This window comes from Colobus angolensis, unplaced genomic scaffold (assembly GCF_000951035.1).
Source record: "Colobus angolensis palliatus isolate OR3802 unplaced genomic scaffold, Cang.pa_1.0 Scaffold6, whole genome shotgun sequence".
Taxonomy (NCBI): domain Eukaryota; kingdom Metazoa; phylum Chordata; class Mammalia; order Primates; family Cercopithecidae; genus Colobus; species Colobus angolensis.
The window spans coordinates 27,433,184-27,441,122 of NW_012119598.1; the positions used below are offsets into that span (position 1 = coordinate 27,433,184).

Sequence of the window (7,939 nt, forward strand, 5' to 3'; positions counted from 1 at the left end):
TAATCCCAGCTACTTGGGAGGCTGAGGTAGGAGAATCGCTTGAACTCAGGAGGCGGAGGTTGCAGTGAGCCAAGATAGCACCATTGCACTCCAGCCTAGGCAACAAGAGTGAAACTCCGTCTCAGAAAACAAAATTAGTAAGCTTATATTAAATAATTATTTACTCTCTTGCACGTATTGAAAACAAGTCTCTGGGACTTAAGACCGTGTTATATACCACAAAAATACAAATATGGTTTATAAAAGAGGTAAACTTACAGAATTGGATTAGTACCACCCCATAATTCCAGTAGGGGAAGTATTTTATAGGTTTCTGGAGGCAGGGGCAGTGCATCTTCATGGATATCATTATTAACAGTGATAGTCACAAGCATAATATAAGTATTTCTTTTTGGGGACCATAGCTTTATATTGCCTAGACGTAAAGATACAATTAAAATTCAGATTGTTTACTGTTTATTATTTTGATCATTATTGTAGTCTTAATATTTGTTGGATAATTGTTGGAATTGTTCACCCTGTTAGATATAGTCAATTAACAGATGCCACCATTTCATTCTTGTGCAACACTGACTGGTTCCCACGGCCACTTAGGGTCTCAATAAGTAAAAAGGCATTGGGTTAACTAATCTCTGCCCTTTCTGGAGGGCAATAACTGAGACTCAGTTTCACCAACAAATTTCACCGGATGTTCAAAGAGGAAAGGAACTGGGCTACGTAATTTGGGACCTATGTACTTATCTTCTCTGTAATTGCAGCATGGACAAGGTTCCTGAAAGCTGGATCACCCCATGGACTGTAAACTTGAAGTCCTGCAAAGTTTCACCTATTATGTTGGTAGTCCTCAAAAAGAGTTCTGGGTTGCTTTGGAATCCTAAATCTGAATATATTCTAAAACAGTAGATTTCCCATTACACTGAGGTTGGAACCGTTTATTTTATAGATGCAAAAAGTAGGTAGGAAAAACTAGTTAGATAAATGATAGCTGTCTAACTTATGGCTCAGTGTTCTCTTCATTTTGTGTTAACTCCCCTATCCCCACCACCACCATAGTAAATGACTGTGAGAGTTGTAGGTAGCATTCACTAGATCAATCCAGTGAGGCAGTGCTTAAGCATCACACAATTCAGATTTTAAAGATTATCAACAAAAAAAGAAAATATGTAGAATATTAAAATGGGTGAAAACATATATAGACTATTACAGAAAGTAAGGCTTTGTGTTAGAATCAAATGTGTTCAGAAGGTCCATGAGAAATCACAGCCATTACAACCGTCCTTGAAATTCCTCTTCAAGTACAACAGTATTGTATTAATTTTATTTCCTAAAAAGGCCACTACTACACTCAAACTTACAATTTTCTTTTTACATGTCTCAGACATCCACCAAACTCCCTGTTCCCTTCTAGACTGGATTAGAAGCTCTTCAGAAGAAACCCCCTTATCATAGATACAGCCCAATAGAACTTTCTGCGATGATAAAAATGTTCTGTATTGACACTGTCCAATAGGTAGCCACTACCCATATGCGGCTATTGAGCACTTAATGTGGCTAGAGTAAGAGTACAAATTAGTTTTTAATTTAAATTAATTTAAATAAAAATAAGCACATGTTGCTAGTGGCTAATATACGACAGCAGAGCTTTAAAACAATTATTCGCAAACTTGAAAGAGCATACCCCACCACCCACTTAGAAATCTCATTAAAAATGCAATATCAATTCCATTGATTTGGGGTTGAGCCCGAAATTCTGTATGTCTAACAAGCTTCAGAGTGATGCCAGTAAAGCTGGGATATGGCTGCTCCACCCTTAAATACTCAACAGTAAGTAGAAGTATGCTGGTCTGATATCTGCCCCCTAACCCTGAGTTTACTTTTCCCTTTACTAAACTTTTGTATTCTTTAAGGGAATAAATGTGATCACCTTTGTAAATCTGGTATTTGTACACCATTCTTGGCATGTAGTGGACATTAAATTGTTGAATGAATGAATGATGCTTGTTTGGTGCCTACCTCAAAAAGGAGAGCATTTGAGATCCTTGTGTCTATTCCTACAGATAACTGAACCTAAGCCAAAATTTAAGTAGACTCTTAACTGCACAAAATGAATAATCTTCTCACTGCCTTTAGGCACCAGCAGAGAAGGAATTTTTAAGTTGCCCCTGCAGTATATAGGAGGCAATGAATGTGAAGGAGTAGAATGTAAGAGTTAATGTTGAATCTTTCTACTGCACATACCCTATATATGTAGAACATTTCTTCAGGAATCTTTTATTAGGACAGTATTTCACAGAATTTATTAGTATTATTGTTGTTAATTTACAAATGTTTATTCACCATGATTTACCATGTATGCTTTAGTGGCATAAAAGCACTGGTAGGTAGCAAGGTAATGACACTCTAGAATCGAGCCAACAATACAATACCATTTATTAGAGGATAATGTCTTCAAGCCTTATCGTTATGCCTCAGATATTGCATTATACGTTGAAAAAGAAAGAATGAAACTTCACTTAATATTGGTTTCCCTTACTAGAGGTCTTTCTTTATTAGGAATGCCGAAAACGATGTGAATGTATACGTCTCTGCCAAACGCTAAGTCCCATGATTGGCCAAATTTAAGAAGTATTGCACATTTTAAGAATCAATAAAAATGGTCGGGTGTGGTGGCTCACGCCTGTAATCCCAGCACTTTGTGAGGCCAAGGCGGGTGGATCACCTGAGGTCAGGAGTTCAAGACCACCCTGGACAACATGGCAAAACCCCATCTTTAATGAGAAAATACAAAAATTACCTGGGCATGGTGACGCGTGCCTGTAATCCCAGCTCCTTGTGAGGCTGAGTCATGAGAATCGCTTGAACCCAGAAGGTGGAGGTTGCAGTGAGCTGAGATAGCACCACTGCACTCCAGCCTGGGCAACACAGCAAGACCCCTCTCAAAAAAAAATTGGTAAAAATACATTTTTCAAGAATCTTCACATTTACAAATTACGGCCAGGCGCAGTGGCTCAGGCCTGTAATCCAAGCACTTTGGGAGACCAAGAGAGGTCCCCCGATCACCTGAGGTCAGGAGTTGAAGACCAGCCTGGTCAACGTGGCGAAACCCCATCTCTACTAAAAATACAAAAATTAGCCCAGCATGGTGGCACGTGCCTGTAATCCCAGTTACTTGGGAGGCTGAGGCAAGGAGAATGACTTAAACCTAGGAGGCAGAGGCTACAGTGAACCGAGACTGTGCCAGTCCACTCTAGGGTGGGTGACAAAGCAACATTCCATCTTAAAAAAATTAGTAACACCAGCCTAGCCAACATGGTGAAACATCGTCTCTACTAAAAATACAAAAATTAGCTGGGTGTGGTGGCAGACATCTGTATTCCCAGTTACTCGGGAGGCTAAGGCAGAAGAATCTTTGAACCTAGGAGGCGGAGGTTGCAGTGAGCCGAGATTACACACCACCACACTCCAGCCTGGGCAGCAGGGCAAGACTCCATCTCAAAACATAATAATAATAATAATAATGAAATGTACAGGATCTTATATGATTGTGAAGTTATACTATAATTAGTACTGCAAATTTTACAGATATGAAACTCATATACATACAGTAAAATATGACATTAACATTCACAAATTTTAGCCTTACTGTGTACTATTCAAATAATAGCCTTGATTTAACCACATATACACAAGAAACTTTCTTCAAAGGCATACACTGAGAAAGTAATAAATAATACTAGATGTTTTTAAAATAAATTGTGATTTTATTTGGGGAAGATCTCAAATCTTACTCATGTGTCAGATCATATTTTCTATGTACTTGTTGGCACACTATAGTGTGTATCCATTTCACAGTTACATAGTTGCCTGCAAGTACTTATAATTAAAATAAAACAAGTATGTAATCTCTGAATAACCAGTAGTTTCTTCATATTATAAAGATAATAGCTAAAACTCAAGACAATTCAGAAATCCCATTTTATTATTTCTCCATACCCTCCCTACTCGACCTGCCAACAGTAAATATTGACATGTAACATTTGGGAATTGGAAAGGCAAACTTGAAATATTTTTTTCATTTTTGTTTTGTAGTTGCCACCACTAAAAATTGCATATATATATAAAATGGTATACTTCTGAAGATAAGGAAGATAGTCTTGTAAATCAGGCCATGGAAACAAGAGTCATGAAAGGAGCAGAGAAATTTGTTACCCCTGTTTTCTCACACAGGAAAACAGAAAACGAAATCACTGAATTTGATGACCATCTGACAATAATGTAACCCATTTGATGGAATTTTTTAATTCAGACACACACACACACACACACATACACATACACACACACACATGCCCCTAGAGTAGTGGAAAATAAGACAAATGCTCTATAGTTCAGTTTAGTTAATGGGAGTAAACAATAGATGCATTAAAATTTTTCTATTGATAATAATTGTTCTCAATTATTAAATGTCATGAAAGCACATTTTCAGAGATAAGTGTACATTTTGAATTAGAGGGATTTTTGCATGGAGATGTAATTTCAGAAGGAATTGGAAGTATTATAAAGATTCTCATGGGGAATTGTTCCAGAACAAAGTTGTAAAATAATAATAATAAAATAAGAAGAAATAGAAAGGTTACATTGTTATTAGTGTCTTTGAGTGCGAGCAGACAGTATTATGAAAAGGGGCTAAGAGGCTACAGGGCTTTCCCATGAACCTATTGAGAAGCCACTGACCTTTTTCATAAGGCATATTTGGCTTTTGTTTTTTAAAATGGGCCAGGCGTGGTGCTCACACCTATAATCCTGGCACTTTGAGCGGCTGAGGTGGATGAATCAGCTGAGGTCAGGAGTTTGAGACCAGCCTGAACAACATGGTGAAACCCCATCTCTATGAAAAATACAAAAACAAATTAGCCGGGTATGGTAGCGTGTGCCTGTAATCCCAGCTACCTGGGAGACTGAGGCAAGAGAATCACTGGAACCAGGGAGGCAGAGGCTGCAGTGAGCTGAGATGGAGCCACTGCACTCCAGCCTGGGCAACAGAGCAAGACTCTGTCTCAAAAAATAAATAAGCAAATAAATAGTTAAGAGAAATTGGAGGCTAGAGAAATTAGGGAACTAGTCAGTAAGCATTGGAATCATCCTAGCTATGAGAGAATGAAGAGAGAATGTAGAAGGGAGAATATATAAGAATTATTTAGGATTCTGTAAAAATCAACCTGATTTAGTGACTGTGTAACAGGGATGATTGAGGCCTCCCCACAATACCATGAAAATCTGCTTCCTCAAGTTAAAGTAGTGACTTCAGGTTGATTCTAAAAATTACTTTTGTGTCAGACCTATGCTATACACATAAGAACTCTCCAACAGCTAAGATAGTATGAAAATGCCCTTCACAACTTCCATGCTAAGACACTGTTAGTATTCTTTACCAATCTCAAGATATTCATTATAACTGCTACCAAAATTTTAAAATATGGAGAAAGATTTAAACAAGTTCAGATTTCCTTGAAAACAAGTGCATGTCCTCTGTGGCAAATGAATATGAATATGAATTTATATAAATCAGAGAAACTCTGGAAGATCATTGATTGAATCATTACATTTCATTGCTTCTGTTGATACCAAACATATTGTGAAATGGATACCTCACAAGGGGCCAGAAATAGAAATACATAAATTCTGCTTCTCTCAATGAGCCTAAAAAGGAACTGGAAAATACCACTCCTTTTCCAGTTGATGTAACAGAATTGAAGCGGCGTAAGAACGATTCTAGGAATCAAGAAACTTGTTTGAGACCTAGGTCCACCATTTAGTGACAGCAAATGGTCATTTCTTGCCATTTCACCTTTCTAAGCGCCAAGTTTCTTAACAGTAAATCAAGCATTTTAGCTATACCTGATATAAATGCATTGTAACTGCCCAAGTGAGGCAGTTAAATAAGTGCTTTGCAACAGTAAGGAACCAGAGGTATGTTATAGTCATTTGGACTGCTCTTGTGGAATGCCACATTCCCCTCCTAATTATCTTACTCCTTATCACTTTTCATCAAAAGCCTAAATCTTGTCATTCTGGGTACTAAAGACCTCCCAGATCTCTTCTCCCCATTGGGGATTGGGAAATAATACCCCAAAAGGAAGGCCTTAGAAGCAGAAGTGAGTGACCTACTGCTATTCTTTGGCCTCTCATCCTCCGTTGAGGCTACACATAAAACTAGACTCCCTCTTCCCCAGGGTGGTTACTGAAACTAGAACCCCTTTTTCTTCAAAGCCAGCCAGAAAACCTAAAAACCTTACTATAACTTTTCGCCCTCCTTTCTGTGTAAAACCTAGCCATAAAAACGTGTATGTCTTATATTGTTTGGCTGTAGATCTTAAGACTTTCCCTGATTACAGAGAGGGCCCTCTAGAATGAGGAAGGAATATCCAGAAGGAAAGAATCTTGCCAGAGGCCAAGAAGAGTCTAGACACAGAGGCCTTGCTATGTTTCCCCAGTCTATTAGCATTAGATGATACCCTTTTTATCCAGTCACAGTTCTACATGGCAGTTGGTACTTTGTTGAACCTAAGCATAAAAATGGACAGTTTCCCCTGTACCTCTGGGCCTTCATTGTGAAGGTTCCCATGTCACGTAAACCTATGATGAATTTTGACTTTTCTATTAATCTGCCTTTTTTCCATTGATTTTCAGTGAACTTTCGGAGGGTGAAGAAATTTTGCTCACCTGTATTTTTCACTCATTTTCAAAAAGATTATTTTGAATAAATATTTCAAATCCTCCTATTTATTCAGATCCCCTTCTCAATCAAGCCACTCTCATACAGGGAGGTCTTTTGGCTTTCTCTACAAAGAAGAAATTGTGTGATGTAGCTGTGGTTCTCAAAAAATTAAACTCCTGCTTATAACTAGAAACATATCACAGGCTACATCCTTTTTTGGGGGGGAGGGAGGCAAATAATAATGTAAAATATAATAAAATATTAACTAATAAGCAGAATATAAACAAAGAAGTAAGATTAAGAGGTATTATTATAATCATGAGGGATTTATGGTATTTGGTCCCACAGCAAACTTGTTCAAGAGTTCATGACTTGTTTTGTGCTATGTATTCTGGAGATTCTGGAAATCTATAGACGCCTTCTCAAAACCACGCTTTAAAAAAATACTTAAATGGGGTAAGAAAGGTGGTGACGCTAAAATTTTTTTTTCTTAAAGTCTGTATATGTGCTTCAGTTACACATCAAATAAGATCTAGTAGCAAGTATAATGTTGGCTTGAAAGGTTCACAATTAGTGTAAATTATTTCAAGACACCTGTAATAAGTACAAAGTAATATGAAAAATCTATGATTATCATTGATGTGAAATCCAGTGATTAGCTGCCTGTACTCACAAAGGAAATAACCAAATTGCATTTAGGATTTGTAAAAATGTAATATTTTTTCCCATCTAGAGTCCCATAAACATCTGTAGAAATCAGATTTTGTCGAGATTTCTCAGTACTATTAAGTGGGCTTTTCTAAAATCAAAAACAAAACAAAAAAGAATAACCTCAACCTCCCAAATACAATGGAAACAGTAGTACGTCCAAGTCAGCCCAACTTCCTACAGCCCATTTCTTTGTCCGGGTAACCCCAATTTCGGGCTTCTTGCTCCATTCTCCAAGGTTTTTCATTTATTTTTCCTTCTCTATTTCTTATCTAATCACCAACTATGTATTGGATAGCTAACTCTAGCTCCCTGGTTCATCTCAATCTGAGAGAAAGCAATTTGGGAAAGGAAGTAGATTATAAACTGACAGAGGTTCCTTTCATACTATCTTTTAGCATCAGGGTGGCAGCAATACTTATGGAAATTTATGCAGAATGACTAGGTGAGTAGTCTCCAAAAAGAGAATTCCATTTGGAGAATTCCATCTGAGGGGGAGGGGGAAAAAAAACA

General features: G+C 37.6%; 1 protein-coding gene across 1 annotated transcript in view; it reads left to right on the plus strand.

Moving 5' to 3' along the window:
* Nucleotides 1–6,262, plus strand: part of LOC105526755 (histone H3.1) — a 10,532-nt gene extending 4,270 nt beyond the window's left edge. Inside the window, exon 4 of the mRNA XM_011962866.1 lies at nt 6,252–6,262. The gene's annotated coding sequence lies outside the window, so the exon portion shown is untranslated. The remainder of the gene's footprint in view (nt 1–6,251) is intronic.
* The last annotated feature ends 1,677 nt before the right edge of the window (nt 6,263–7,939 follow it).